This window comes from Vulpes vulpes, chromosome X (genome assembly GCF_048418805.1).
Source record: "Vulpes vulpes isolate BD-2025 chromosome X, VulVul3, whole genome shotgun sequence".
Classification (NCBI taxonomy): domain Eukaryota; kingdom Metazoa; phylum Chordata; class Mammalia; order Carnivora; family Canidae; genus Vulpes; species Vulpes vulpes.
In genome coordinates, this window is record NC_132796.1 from 47,388,531 (window position 1) to 47,403,121 (window position 14,591).

At 39.2% G+C, this 14,591-nt stretch overlaps 1 protein-coding gene across 5 annotated transcripts in view; it reads left to right on the forward strand.

Annotated features, from left to right (window-relative positions):
* Positions 1-14,591, forward strand: part of ZC3H12B (zinc finger CCCH-type containing 12B) — a 443,182-nt gene that overhangs the window by 71,684 nt on the left and 356,907 nt on the right. The gene's annotated exons all lie outside the window — the stretch shown is intronic.

Consider the following 14,591-nt stretch of genomic DNA (forward strand, 5'->3'; position numbering starts at 1 on the left):
TAGTGTAACTGCTGAATCATAGGATAGTTCTATTTTTAACTTTTTAAGGAAATTCCTTCTGTTTTCCGGAGTGGCTACACTGTTTTGCATCCCCAACATTCCAAGACAGTACTCCTTTCTACACATCCACACCAATACTTGTTGTATCTTGTATTGTTAATTGTAGCCATTCTGACAGGTGTGAGATGGTATCTTGTCATGGTTTTTATTTGTATTTCCCTGATGCTGAGTGATGCTGAGCATTTTTTTCATGTTTCCATTAGCCGTGTGTATGTCTTATTTGGAGAAATGTCTGTGCATGTCTTCTGCCCATTGCTTGACTGGATATTTTGGTTTTTGGGTGTTGAGTTTGATAAATTCTTTAAAGATCGTGGATACTAGCTTTTTTTCTAATAAGACACTTGCAAATATCTTCTTCCATTCCATAGTTTGCCTTTTAGTTCTGTTGACTGTTTTCTTTGCTTGCGAAAGCTTTTTATACTGGTAAAGTCCCAATAGTTCATTTTTACTTTTCTTTCCCTTCCCTGCTTTGGAGACATGTCTAGAAAGAAATTGCTTGCAGCTGAGGTCAGAAAGTTGCTGTCTGCATTCTCTTCTAGGATTTTCATGGATTCCTGTCTCACATTGAGGTTTTTAATGCATTTTGATTTTATTTTTGTGTATGGCACAAGAATGTGGTCCAGTTTCATTCTTCTGCATGCGGCTGCCCAATTTTCCCAACATTTATTGAAGAGACTCTTTTTTTCTATTGGACAGCCTTTACTGCTTTGTCAAAGATTTGTCAACCATAGAGTTTAGGGTCCATTTCTGAATTCTCTATTCTGTTCTGCTATCTATGTGTCTGCTTTTGTGCCAGTATCATACTGTCTTGATGATTACAACTTTGTAGTACAACTTGAAGCCCAGAATTGTGATGCCTCTAGCTTTGGTTTTCTTTCCTTCCCTTCCTTTCTTCCTTACATTTTTAATTTTTTCTTTTCTTTGTGTGTGTGTGTGTGTGTGTGTGTGTGTGTGTGTGTGTGGCTTTGTTTTTGTTTTTGTTTTTTTGGGGGCGGTTTGATGTTGTTGTTGCTTTGGGTTTTCTTTTTCAACATTACTTTGGCTATTCAGGGTCTTTTCTGGTTCTACACAAATTTTAGAATTGTTTTTTCCAGCTCTGTGAAAAATGCTGGAGTGGTTTTTTTAATATGACTTTATTTGTTTACTTGAAAGAGAGCATGAGAGCGAGAGATAGAGCACAGAGGAAAGAGAAGCAGACTCCCTTGCTGAGCAGAGATCCTGATGCAGGGTTTGATTGCAGGACCTTGTGATCATGACTTGAGCCAAAGGCAGACACATAACTGAGACACCCAGGTGCCCTGTTGGTGATATTTTGATATGTGCTGCATAAAATGTGTAGATTGCTTTGGGTAATATAGACATTTTAACAATATTTGTTCTTCTAATCCATGAGCATGAAATGTTTTTCCATATATTTGTGTCCTCTTCAATTTCTTTCATAAGTTTTCTGTAATTTTCAGAGTACTTATATTTTACCTGTTTGATTACGTTTACCCCTTGGTATCTTATGGTTTTTGGTGCAATTATAAATGGGATTGATTCTTTCATTTCACTTTCTTCTGCTACTTTATTGGTGTATTGTGATGGAACAGATTTTTGTACATTGATTTTGTATCCTGCAACTTTAGTTGATTTGTGTATCAGTTCTAGCAATTTTTTGGTCGTGTCTTTCAGGTTTTTTACATAGAATATCATGTCTTCTACAAATATTGATGTTTGACTTCTTCCTTAATCATTTGGATGGATTTTATTTATTTTTGTTTTTTGATGGCTGAAGCTAGGACTTCCAGTAGTATGTTAAATAATAGTCATGAGAGTGGACATACTTGTCTTCTTTCTGAGTGTAGAGGAATAGCTCTCAGTCAAAGATAATATTTGCTGTGTGTGTCTTTTGTATATGGCCTTTGTGATGTTGAAGTATGTTCCATATATCCCTACTTTGTTGAGGGTTTTTTTTATCAAGAATGGATGTTTTATTTTGCCGAATGGTTTTTCTGTATCTACTAGGAGGATCATGTGGTTCTTGTTCTTTCTTTTATTCATGTGATTTTTTATGTTGATTTATTTGTGCATATTTAACCACCTTTGAAACCCAGAAGTAAATTCCACTTGATTGTCACGATTGTTTCTTTTAATATACCGTTATATTAGATTTGCTAGTATTTTGTTGAGAATTTTGTTCATCCATGTTCATCAGGGATATTTGCTTGTAATTATCCTTTTTAGTCAGGTGTTTGTCTGGTTTTGGAATCAGGGTCATGCTTGATTCCATGCTTCCAAACTCATAGAAGGAGTTTGGAAGTTTTCCTTCCATTTTTACTTTCTGGAATATTTTTAGAAATATAGGTATTAATTCTTCCTTGAATGTCTGGTAGTATTCCTCTGGGAAGCATCTGGCCCTGGACTCTTGTTTTTTGGGAAAGTTTTGATTACTGCATCAATTTCCTTGCTGGTTATGGGTCTGTTCAAATTTTCTATTTCCTCGTGTTTCAGTTTGGGCAGTTTGTATGTTTCTAGTGATTTATCCAATTCTTCTAGATTTCTCAGTTTTTTGGCATGTAATTTCTCATAATATTCTCTTATGATTGTTTCCATTTCTGTGATGTTGGCTGTGATCTCTCCTTTCTCATTCATTATTTTATTTATTTGGGTCCTTTATCTTTTCTCTTTGATATGATTAGCCAGGGGTTTATAAATTTTATTAATTTTTTTTCAAGGAAGTAGCTTTTGGTTTCATTGATTTATTCTACTCTTTTTTTGTATATCATTTATTTCTGCTCCAATCTTTATTATATTATTTCCCTTCTTCTGCTGGCTTTAGGCTTCATTTATTTTTTCATTTTCTAGCTCCTTTAGGTATGAGATTGTTTCTTTCTTTGAAATTTTCCTTGCTCCTTGAGGTAGGCCTGTTGCTGTTTGCTTCCTCCTTATGCCCACTTTTGTTGAGTCCCAATGTTTTTATACTGTTTTGTTTCCATTTTTATTTTTCTCTGTATTTTTAAATTTTTCTTCTTTAATTTCCTAGTTGACCCATTCATTCTTTGTTAGGATGTATTTGTGGTCTTTCCAAATTTTTCTTGTTGTTGATTTCAACTTCCATAACACTGTTGTCAGAAAATATGTATGGGGGACACCTGGGTGGCTCAGCAGTTAAAGCGCCTGCCTTCAGCTCAGGGCATGATCCTGGGTTCCTGGGATCGAGTCCCAAAGCGGGCTTCTTGCATGGAGCCTGCTTCTTCCTCTGCCTTTGTCTCTGCCCCCCCCCCCCATGTGTTTGTGTGTGTCTCTCATAAGTAAATAAATAAAATCTTTAAAAAAAAGAGAAAATATTCATGGTATGTTCTCAATATTTTGGTATTTGTTGAGGCCTGATTTGTGACCTAGCATGTGTTCTGTTCTGGAAAATGTCCCATGTGCACTTGAAAAGAATGTGTATTCTGCTGCTGTAGAATGAAATGTTCTGAATATGTCTGTTTAGTCCATCTGTGTGTTTCTTTGTTGATGTTTTGCTTGGATAATCTGTCATTTGATGTAAGTTGAGTGTTAAAGCCTCCTACTATTATTGCATTATTATTGATGAGTTCCTTTCTGTTTATTACTAATTATTTTATATATTTGACTGCTCCAAAGTTGTTGGCTTAAATATTTAAATTTGTTAGATATTTTTGTTTGATAGTCCTCTTTATTATGATATAGTACTCTTCTTCTCTTGTCAGTTTTTGGTTTATACTCTAGTTTGTCTGATATAAAGATGGCTACTCCAGCTTTCCTTTATATACATATCCATTAGCATGATAAATGGTTCTCCATCCCCTCACTTTCAATCTTCAGGTGGCTTTAGGTCTGTAATGAATCTCTTGTAGGCACCATATAGGTGAGTCTTGTTTTTTTTCAAATCCATTCTGAAACTCTATGTATTGATTTGAGCATTTAATCTATTTATATTCAGAGTAATTGTTGATAGGAATTTAGTACCATTTTATTGCTTTTTTGTAATTATTTCTGGAGGTTTTCTCTGTTCTTTTCTAGCCTTTTTCCTACTTCAATGAATTTCCTTTAATATTTTTGTAGGATGTTTTGATGGTCACAAACTCCTTTAGATTTTTTTTGTGTGTGTGTGGGAAATCCTTTATCTTTCCTTCTATTCTGAATGCTGGACATTTTTGGCTATAGAGATTTTCCTTTCAGCATATTGAGTATATCATGCCACTTTCTTCTGTCTTGCCAAGTTTCTGTGCAGAGGTATGGTACTAAGTTTATTTGTCTTCCCTTTAAGTTACAGACTTCTTTCATCTTACTGCTTTTAGGATACTTTTCTTTATCTCTATATTTTGTTTATTTAACTAAAACATATCTTGATATTGATGTTAGCCTGCTTTTCTTGATTTTGGTGGGAGTTCTGTGTGCTACCTGGGTGTGGGTGCCCCCAGATTAGGGCAGTTTTCAGTTATAATTTCCTCAAATAAACCTGTCCCTTCTTCTCTCTTCTATTTCTGGGAATCCTTTGATGTGAATGTTATTGTTTTTCATGGAGTCCCTTAGTTTCCTAAGGGAAATTCAAGATTTTTCTTTCCCTCTTTTGATCAGCTTCGTTATTTTCCATAATTCTATCTTATATATCACTTATTTGTTTCTCTGCTTTTTCAAATTTTTGTGGTCATTGCATACAGTCAGTTTCAAATCTCAGTTATTGTATTTTCCTTTTGGCCTGATTGGTTTTAAGGTCTTTAATGTCTGCAATAAGGGACTCCCTGGTGTCTTCTATGTTTTCTCAAGCCCAGCTAGTATCCTTAAGATTGATGCTTCAAAATCTGGATCAGGCATATTATTTATATCTGTTTCAATTAGATCCATGGTTGTTTCCTTTTTGTTGTTGTTATTTCTTTTGTGGTGACTTCCTTTGTCTAGGCATTTTGCCTAGGTCTCTCTATTCTTCTGCATGTCAGGAAAGCCTGCTACGTTTCTTGTTGCTGAAAGTAATGTCATTATAAAAAAATAGGTCATATAATAACGAGAGCCTAGAACTTCAGGAATTGTCTCTGATGTATTATGTGTACACTGATGCTGTGTTATGGCTGCTGTATCCCTCATATCAGTCCTCTGCAGAGTTTCTCCTTGCCTGTAAGGGGGAATATTTGGTCCTCAGCCAGAGGGTGTTGAGTTTTAACTGGGATGCTCTGGTCTGCTTCTAAAAAGACCTGATGCTGTTTCCACTAGAGCTGAAGCTTTGCAGAACTTTATGGTTAATAGATGTGGTGTATGAGTGGGATTGTGCTAGTCTTCTTGGGGAGGACCCTGCTGTTCTGGTTTTCAGGCACACTTGCCCAAAAATCATTACCAGCAGCGTGCTGGGGTTTGAGGTTTGGTGTAAACAATTTAGGCAGCCAGTATTGACACTGCTATTTACTGAGGTTAGTTTATCCTGAGGAATGTGGGATAGAAATGGGACCAGGCAGCTCCTTTGTACATGGAGAGGGGAGTTCATGCTATCTACTATCAGGGAATCTCTCCCAGAAGAGCTAAAACATTTCAGATCTGTGGGGTTTTTTTTTTTCAGATCTGTGCTTACACAGTGTCAAAATTGCTTGCCTGCCTGGAGATGCATGGTGCACTTTGGACTTTATCTCAGCCAGTCTGACTGAGTTTTAAAACTCCAAACTTTATGACCTGCTATGTCAGGGACCTGCATTAGTTTTTTGGGGAAGGGTCTTGATACGCTAGGAACGATGAAGTGTTGACCCAGAAGGAAAGTTACCCCAGAGCTCAGGAGTGTGGAGTCTGGAGCAAAGTACATTCAGTGACCAGTGTTTGGGTGCAGATGTCTCTGCACCTATGCTGAGGGGCAGAGGAGGAAAATGTCACCCACCACCTCCTTTGTTCCCAGAGTGGCAATGCCACCTCTCTGATGTGTTCCAAAGAAGGGGGAACCATCTCTGCCAGTGTGTCTCAGAGGATCCTCAGAAGGTACCATTTGTCCCATAGGTTACATGATTGTCTTCTCCAAAGAAACAGTACAGTGTCGTCAGAGCTCTATAACAGCCACTTCATGGATCTCTAATACTCAGTCTTTGAGTTCACTGGTTGGAAAAACTAACAAAAATCAGCCCCTGTCATTTTCTCAGTCAATAGCTTTAGGGAAGTGCTTTCCTTGTGCACATTGTCACATCCAGTGACATTCCTGGTGCACTCCTCTCTTTTTCTCCCTCACCTCTCTCTGCAATCTGGGCTCCCTCCCCTCAACAGCATGTGATCCATTTCTCCCTCAAACCATTTCTCTTCAGATCCTACTTTTTAGGATGTGGCCTCCTCGCTCCTTCTAGTTGTGCAGTTTCTTCTGTCAGTCCTCAGGTCAATTTCTTGGGTATTCAGAGTGATTTAATATTTATCTACCATGCTAGAGTCAACAATGAAGCAAGCCTAGGGTCCTTCTGTTACGCCTCCATCTTAGCTCTTCTACTCTTTATTTTTTAATTTATTTTATATTGGTGCTCAATTTGCCAACATATAGAATAACACCCAGTGCTCATCCCATCAAGTGCACCCCCAGTACCCATCACCCAGTCACCCCCATCCCTCACCCAGCTCCCTTTCTACCACCCCTTCTTTTCCCAGAGTTAGGAGTCTCTCATGTTCTGTCTCCCTTTCTGGTATTTCCCACTCATTTTTTCTCCCTTCCCATTTACTCCCTTTCACTATTTTTTATATTCCCCAAATGAATGAGACCATATAATGTTTGTCCATCTCTGATTGACTTTTTTCACTCAGCATAATACCCTCCAGTTCCATCCACGTTGAAGCAAATGGTGGGTACCTGTCATTTCTAATGGCTGAGTAATATGCCATTGTATACATAAACCACATCTTTATCCATTCATCTTTCGATGGACACCAAGGCTCCCTCCACAGTTTGGCTATTGTGGACATTGCTGCTAGAAACATCGGGGTGCAAGTGTTGTGGCTTTTCACTGCATCTGTATCTTTGGGGTAAATCCCCAACAGTGCAATTGCTGGGTTGTAGGGCAGATCTATTTTTAACTCTTTGAGGAACCTCCACACAGTTTTCCAGAGTGGCTGTCCCAGTTCACATTCCCACCAACACTGTAAGAGGGTTCCCTTTTCTCTGCATCCTCTCCAGCATTTGTGGTTTCCTGCCTTGTTAATTTTCCCTATTGTCACTGGTGTGAGGTGGTATCTCATTGTGGTTTTGATTTGTATTTCCCTGATGGCAAGTGATGCGGAGCATTTTCTCATGTGCTTGTTGGCCATGTCTATGTCTTCCTCTGTGAGATTTCTGTTCATGTCTTTTGCCCATTTCATGATTGGATTGTTTGTTTCTTTGGTGTTGAGTTTAATAAGTTCTTTATAGAACTTGGATACTAGCCCTTTATCTGATAGGTCATTTGCAAATATCTTCTCCCATTCTGTAGGTTGTCTTTAGTTTTGTTGATTTTTTTTTTTTTTTGCCGTGCAGAAGCTTTTTATCTTGATCAAGTCCCAATAATTCATTTTTGCTTTTGTTTCTCTTGCCTTCATGGATGTATCTTGCAAGAAGTTGCTGTGGCTCAGTTCAAAAAGGGTGTTGCCCATGTTCTCCTCTAGGATTTTGATGTATTCTTGTCTCACATTTAGGTCTTTCATCCATTTTGAGTTTATCTTTCTGTACGGCATAAGAGAATGGTCTAGTTTCATTCCTCTGCATGTGGCTGTCCAATTTTCCCAGCACCATTTATTGGAGACTGTCTTTTTTTCCAGCGGATAGTGTTTCCTGCTTTGTGGAATATTAGTTGACAATATAGTTGAGGGGCGATTTCTGGGTACTCTATTCTGTTGCATTGATCTATGTGTCTGTTTTTGTGCCAGGGCCACCCTGTCTTGATGACCACAGCTTTGTAGTACAACCTGAAATCTGGCGTTGTGATGCGCCCAGCTCTTGATTTCTTTTTTAATATTTCTCTATTTGGGGTCTTTTCTGATTCCACACAAATCTTAAAATGATTTGTTCCAACTCGATGAAGAAAGTCCATGGTATTTGGATAGGTATTGCATTAAATGTGTAAATTGACCTGGGTAGCATTGATATTTTCACAATATTAATTCTGCCAATCCATGAGCATGGAATATTTTTCCATCTCCTTGTGTCTTCCTCAATTTCTTTCAGACGTGTACCGTAGTTTTTGGGGGTATAGATCCTTTACCTCTTTGGTTAGGTTTATTCCTAGGTATCTTATGCTTTTGGGTGCAATTGTCAATGGGATTGACTCCTTAATTTCTCTTTCTTCAGTCTCACTGTTAGTGTATAGAAATGCCACTGATTTCTCGGCATTGATTTTGTATCCTGCCACACTGCCGAATTGCTGTATGAGTTCTAGCCATGTTGCAGTGCAGTCTTTTGGGTTTTCTATGTACAGTATCATGTCATCTGTGAAGAGGGAGAGTTTGACTTCTTCTTTGCCTATTTAAATGCCTCTTATTTCTTTTTGTTGCCTGATTGCTGAGGCTAGGACTTCTAGTCCTATGTTGACTAACAGTGGTAAGAGTGGACATTCCTGTCGTGTTTCTGATCTTAGGGGAAAGGCTCCCAGTGTTTCCGTGTTGAGAATGATATTTGCTGAGGGCTTTTCATAGATGGCTTTTTAGATGCTGAGGAATGTTCCCTCTATCCCTACAGTCTGAAGAGTTTTGATCAGGAATGGATGCTGTATTTTGTCCAATGCTTTCTCCGCATCTATTGAGGGCATCATATGTTTCTTTTTTTTTCTCTTGATATGATCTATCACATTGATTGTTTTATGAGTGTTGAACCAGCCTTGCATCCCGGGGATAAATTCCACTTGGTCATGGTGAATAATCTTCTTAACTTACTGTTGGATCCTATTGGCTAATATCTTGTTGAAAATTTTTGCATCTGTGTTCATCAGGGATATTGGTCTATAATTCTCCTTTCTGGTGGGGTATTTGTCTGGTTTTGAAAATAAGGTGATGCTGGCCTCATAGAACGAGTTTGGAAGTATTCCATCTCTTTCTGTCTTTCAGAACAGCTTTAGTAGAATGGGTATTGTTTCTGTTTTAAACTTTTGATAGAATTCCCTGGGAAGCCCTCTGGCCCTGCCCTGGACTTTGAGTCTTTGAAGGTTTTTGATGACTGCTTCAATTTCCTCCCTGGTTATTGGCTTTCTCCAGTTTTTCTACTTCTTCCTGTTTCAGTTTTGGTAATCTATGGTTTCCCAGAAATGCATCCATTTCTTCTAGATTGCCTAATTTATTAATGTAAAGCTGCTCATAATAAATTTTTAAAATCGTTTGTATTTCCTTGATATTGGTGGTGATCTCTCCTTTTTATTCTTGATTTTATTAATTAGAGTGTTTTCGTTTTTTGCGTTTGATAAGGCGGGCTAATGGTTTATCTTCTTATTAATTCTTTCAAAAACCAACTCCTGGTTTTGTTGATCTCTTCCACAGTTCTTTCCTTCTCTATTTCATAATTCTCCTCAAATCTTTATCATCTCTCTTCTGCTTGATATAGGTTTTATTTTCTGTTCTTTCTCCAGCTCCTTTAGATGCAAGATTAGCTTTTGTACTTGAGTTCTTTCCAGTTTTTGGATGGATGCTTGTATTGTGATGTATTTCCCCCATAGGACTGCTTTTGCTGTATCCCAAAGATTTTGAGTGGTTGTATCTTCATTCTCATTAGTTTCCGTGAATCTTTTAAATTCTTCTCTAATTTCCTGGTTGACCCTTTCATCTCTTAGCAGGATGGTCTTTAACCTCCATGTGTTTGAATCTTCCAAATTTCTCCTTGTGATTAATCCTAGTTCCAAACCTTATGGTCTGAAAAATATACAGGGGACAATCCCAATTTTTGGTATCGGTTAAAACCTGATTTATGACCCAGAATGTGGTCTCTTCTCGAGAAAGTTCCATGTGCACTTGAGAAGAATGTGTATTCAGTTGCGTTTGGATGTAAAGTTCTGTAAATATCTGTGAAATCCATCTGGTCCAGTGTATAATTTAAAACTCTTGTTTCTTTGGAGATGTTGTGCTTAGAAGATCTGTCAATTACAGAAAGTGCCGTGTTCAAGTCTGCCAGTATAAGTGTATTACTATGTAAGTGTGCCTTTACTTCGATTATTATTGATTGATATACTTGGCAGCTCCCACATTAGGGGTATAAATATTGATGATTGTTACATCCTCTTGTTGGATAGTTCCTTTAAGTACAATATAGTGTCCCTCTTCATCTCTTACTACAGTCTGTGGGATACATTTCAATTTATCTGATATGAGGATGGCTACCCCTGCTTTCTTTTGAGAGCATTTGAATGGTAAATGGTTCTCCAACCTTATTTTCAGCCTGGAGGTGTCCTCCTGTCTAAAATGAGTCTCTTGTAGACAGCAAATATATAGGTCTTGCTTTTTTATCCAGTCTGCAACCCTGCACCTTTTGATGAGATCATTAAGCCCATTCACATTCAGAGTTACTATTGAAAGATATGAATTTAGTTTCATCATAATACCTATTCCATCCCTGTTTTTTGTGGATTGTTTCTTTGGACTTCCTCTTTCTTTTACAGAGTCCCCCTTACTATTTCTTGCAGAGCTGGTTTGTTGTTAACATATTCTTTCAGTTCTGCCTATCTTGGAAGCTCATCTCTCCTTCTATTCTGAATGAGAGCCTTGCTGGATAAAATATTCTTGGCTGCATGTTCTTCTCATTTTGGGCCCTGAATATATCCTGCCAGCCCTTTCTGGCCTGCCAGGTCTCTGTGGAGAGGTCTGCTCTTAACCTAATACTTCTCCCTATAAAGGCTATGAATTTCTTGTCTCTTGCTGCTTTAAGGATCTTGTCTTTATCTTTGCAAGTTTCACTATTAAATGTCAGGGTGTTGACCGTTTATTATTGATATTAGGGGGGATCTCTATCTCCTGGATCTGAATGCCTGTTTCTGTCCCCAAGATAAAGATGTTCCCAGCTATGATTTGTTCGAATACACTTTCTGGTCCTCTGTCCCTTTGGCACCCTCTGGAACCCCAATTAAATGTAGACTTTTCCTTCTGAGGCTGTTCATTTATTTCCCTAAGCCTATCCTCATGATCTTTTATTTATTTTTCTCTTTTTTCCTCAGCTTCCTTCCTTGTCATCAACTTGCCTTCTATGTCACTCACTCGTTCTTCTACCTCATTAACCCTTGTCGTTATATCTCCAGTTTGGATGCATGTCACTTAATTGATTCTTAATTTCGGCCTGAGTAGATCTAAATTCTGCAGTCATGAAGTTTCTTGGTTCCTTTTTGCCTTTTTTCCAGAGCCTGGCTTTATAACTGTGTTTCTGAATTGGCTTTCTGACATCAAATTGTCATCCAAAATCTGTAACTCTTTTGGAAAGAGTACTGTTTCTGATTCTTTCTTTGTGATGCGTTCTTCCTTCTAGTCATTTTGCTCAGTGTGGAGTGGCTAAAAACTATTTGTACCGGAAAAAGGAAGGAAAAAGAGAAAAACAAGCGCAGGGAAACAAATGAAAAAACAAAAAACAAGGAGGGGTATCCTCTGATTCTATATATTGTAAGTCCCTTGACTTCCCCTAGAGCTTTCCAGCGCCACTTGGTCAAGAACTTGCTCTTCCCCTGTCCTTCCAGTTGGTCTTCTGGGGGAGGGGCCTGCTGTGCTGATTCTCAGGTGTGGGCACCTGGAGGATCTGCCTCGCCCCCTGTCAGGTGTATGGCTCAGTGCGAGCTGTATATCCTGAGGCCCTTGTGCAGTCCCAGGTACAGGGTGACATCAGGAGGAACAACAACAGTGGTGGCGGCCAGCTCTCCAGCCCTGGAGTAAGCTCCAGCAGTAACCACTACAATCTCCCAGTCTGCACTGCCCTGGATGTTCCAGGTGCGGGGGGGCGCTGACCTGTACAGCTCAGGGCAGCCTGGCAGCAAGAGTGTCTTCACTTTCCTGTGTCTTCCCAGCCTCCACCTTTCCCAAGGGAAGCACCAGATCCTGGGCTGTGTCCCCTGGCGCCTTGGGTTCTGGGACCTGTGCCAATGGAATTGTGCTCCCAGTGCTGCACAGCCCCCTCCACACAGATCCACCGCCATAGCTGCCCTCTGAGCCACCGCCTGAGCTTCTCCCGGGGCTGCGCAGCCCACTCTGCATGGAGCTGCCTCCTGAGCTGCTCTCAAGGCCCCACGGGACGTGTGGTCCAGCCCTTTACTGAGTTTGGCCCACGGGGTGTGGCACTTCCTCTGTTTGTGGGACGCGCTTCCTCTGTTTGTGACACCGATAACCTGGGGGCTCCACTGCCCTTCCTGGGATCCTGCCTGAGTTCCCTGTGAGTGCCTTTCCGTCCAGGAAGATTGGTAAAGTTCCTGCTTCTCCAGGACTGGGCTTTCCTGTCCGGGAGGCTCTCTTCACCCGGCCTTAGCCTAGCTCCTCGTGGGGGCCCCTCCCCCACTGGATGCTTTGTTATTTTTTTCCCCGTCTTCCTACCTTGATAGAAGCATGAAATTTTCTCACTGCAGCATTCCAGCTGTTCGCTGTTTAAATCTCAGGCCGAATTCATAGGTTTTCAGGATGATTTGAAAGTTATCTAGGTAAGTTGGTGGGGACAGGTGACTTGGGGATCCTACTCTTCAGCCATCTTGCCCTGCCTCCAAAATGCGTTTCTCAAAGACACGAAATAACTGTGGTTCAAACCTTTACTTGCATGACTTACGTGGATATGCAAGGTTGCTGTTATGACTGAGCCATTATCCCATCATGTATATAACCATGAAACTTATCATTATCAAATAATAAATATATCCCTCATTTCAAAAATGTTCTTATTCTCATTTGTATTCCTTGCTTATATCCGACTCTGTGTGACACTCCTCTTCATACCCAAGAAATATTTCATTTGATTTTGGTTACTACAGATCAGTTACATTTTCTGAAATTTTAACAAACTTTTCTAACAAAATATCAAAGTGCCTAGCCTTTGGAGTTTATATTCTTTCATACTGAATACTACATTTGAAATTAATCCATGACATAGATTTTAATAATAGGTCTTTCCTTTTTATTACTGAGTAATATCCTATTGTATGAATATATCTATTCATTGAATAGATATTCAATTGAAGGGGTTTTGGATTGCTTCTAGTTTTTGGCCATTACAAATATGAATGTTAATGTATAAGTCCTTATATAAACATTTATTTCTCTTGGATATATCTCCAGAAGTAGAATCATGGATTATGGGACATCTGGGTGGCTCAGTGGTTGAGCATCTGCCTTTGGCTCAGGGCATGATCCTGGGATCCAGGATAGAGTCCCACATTGGGCTTCCTCTGTGGAGCCTGCTTTTCTCCCTCTGCCTCTGTTTCTGCTTCTCTCGGTGTGTGTCTCTCATGAATAAATAAATAAATCTTTAAAAAAGAATCATGGATTATATTTTAGCTGTATGTTTAACTTTTTAAATAATTGCCAAACTGTTTTCCATAGTTGTTATACCATTTTACATTTTTACCAGGACTGTGTAAGACTTCTAATTCCTCTGCATCTTCACCAGCACTTGATATGGTCAGTCTTTTAAATTTTAGCTGATTATAGGTGTATGGTGGTATCTCATTGTGGTTTGAATTTGTATTTTCCTATGCTGCTATGGTCTTAATGTTTGTATCTCCCCAGATTCATATGGTGAAAACCTGATCCCCAATGTGATGGTGTATTGGGTTTTTGAGAGGCAGTTATATTATGAGATTGGAGCCTTCATGTTGGTATCAGAAGACACATGAGACACATTTTCATCTAAATGAAAATGAGGAACATCTTATTGGATAATGGAGAAAAGGCAATTCTTGTTATAAAGTGGCAAAGCACTTGGCTAAATTTTGCTTATGTTCTAGTGTTTTATGGAAGGTAGAATTTGCAAGTGATGAAACTGGATATTTGGCTGAGGAGATTTGTAAGCAGTGTTGAAGTCAAGGTGTGTCTTGGCTTCTGACTGCTTAGAGAAAAATGTAAAAAGATGAAATAAAAAAGGAATCGTTGAGCTAAAAGGAACAGGAACTTAAGTATTTGGAAAATTCTCAGCCTGCTCACATTACAAAAAATAAGAAAGCATGTTCTGAAGAGAACATCAGTGATGAGGGTGATGTACCATTTGATAAGGAGATTAATATCAGTATGAGCCAGTGACATAATCTGCTACCCTGATTAATGCAGGAACACTGATATTTTGAACTGAAGGTTTCAGAGACAGAATGAAATGGAGGAAGGCTGTTGGATTTCTTAGACTGTGCAGTACTTGACTATAGAGTTATTTGGCTGTGAGTTTGCACTGTTCTTCAGGACAAGAAAAGAGTGGCCCTGAAGATGATTCAGAGACCATCAGGGCCACTAACTTGGTTTTAACTGGCCAGTTTTCAACCAAAGCCAGGAAGTGATACGCCCATCTGGTGGAGCCCTAGTGAGCATGACTCCAACCTCGCAGAGTCTTTGAGCCATGATACCTGCCTTATATGGACAGGGCCACTATTGACAGCCATGGTGTTGGTGGT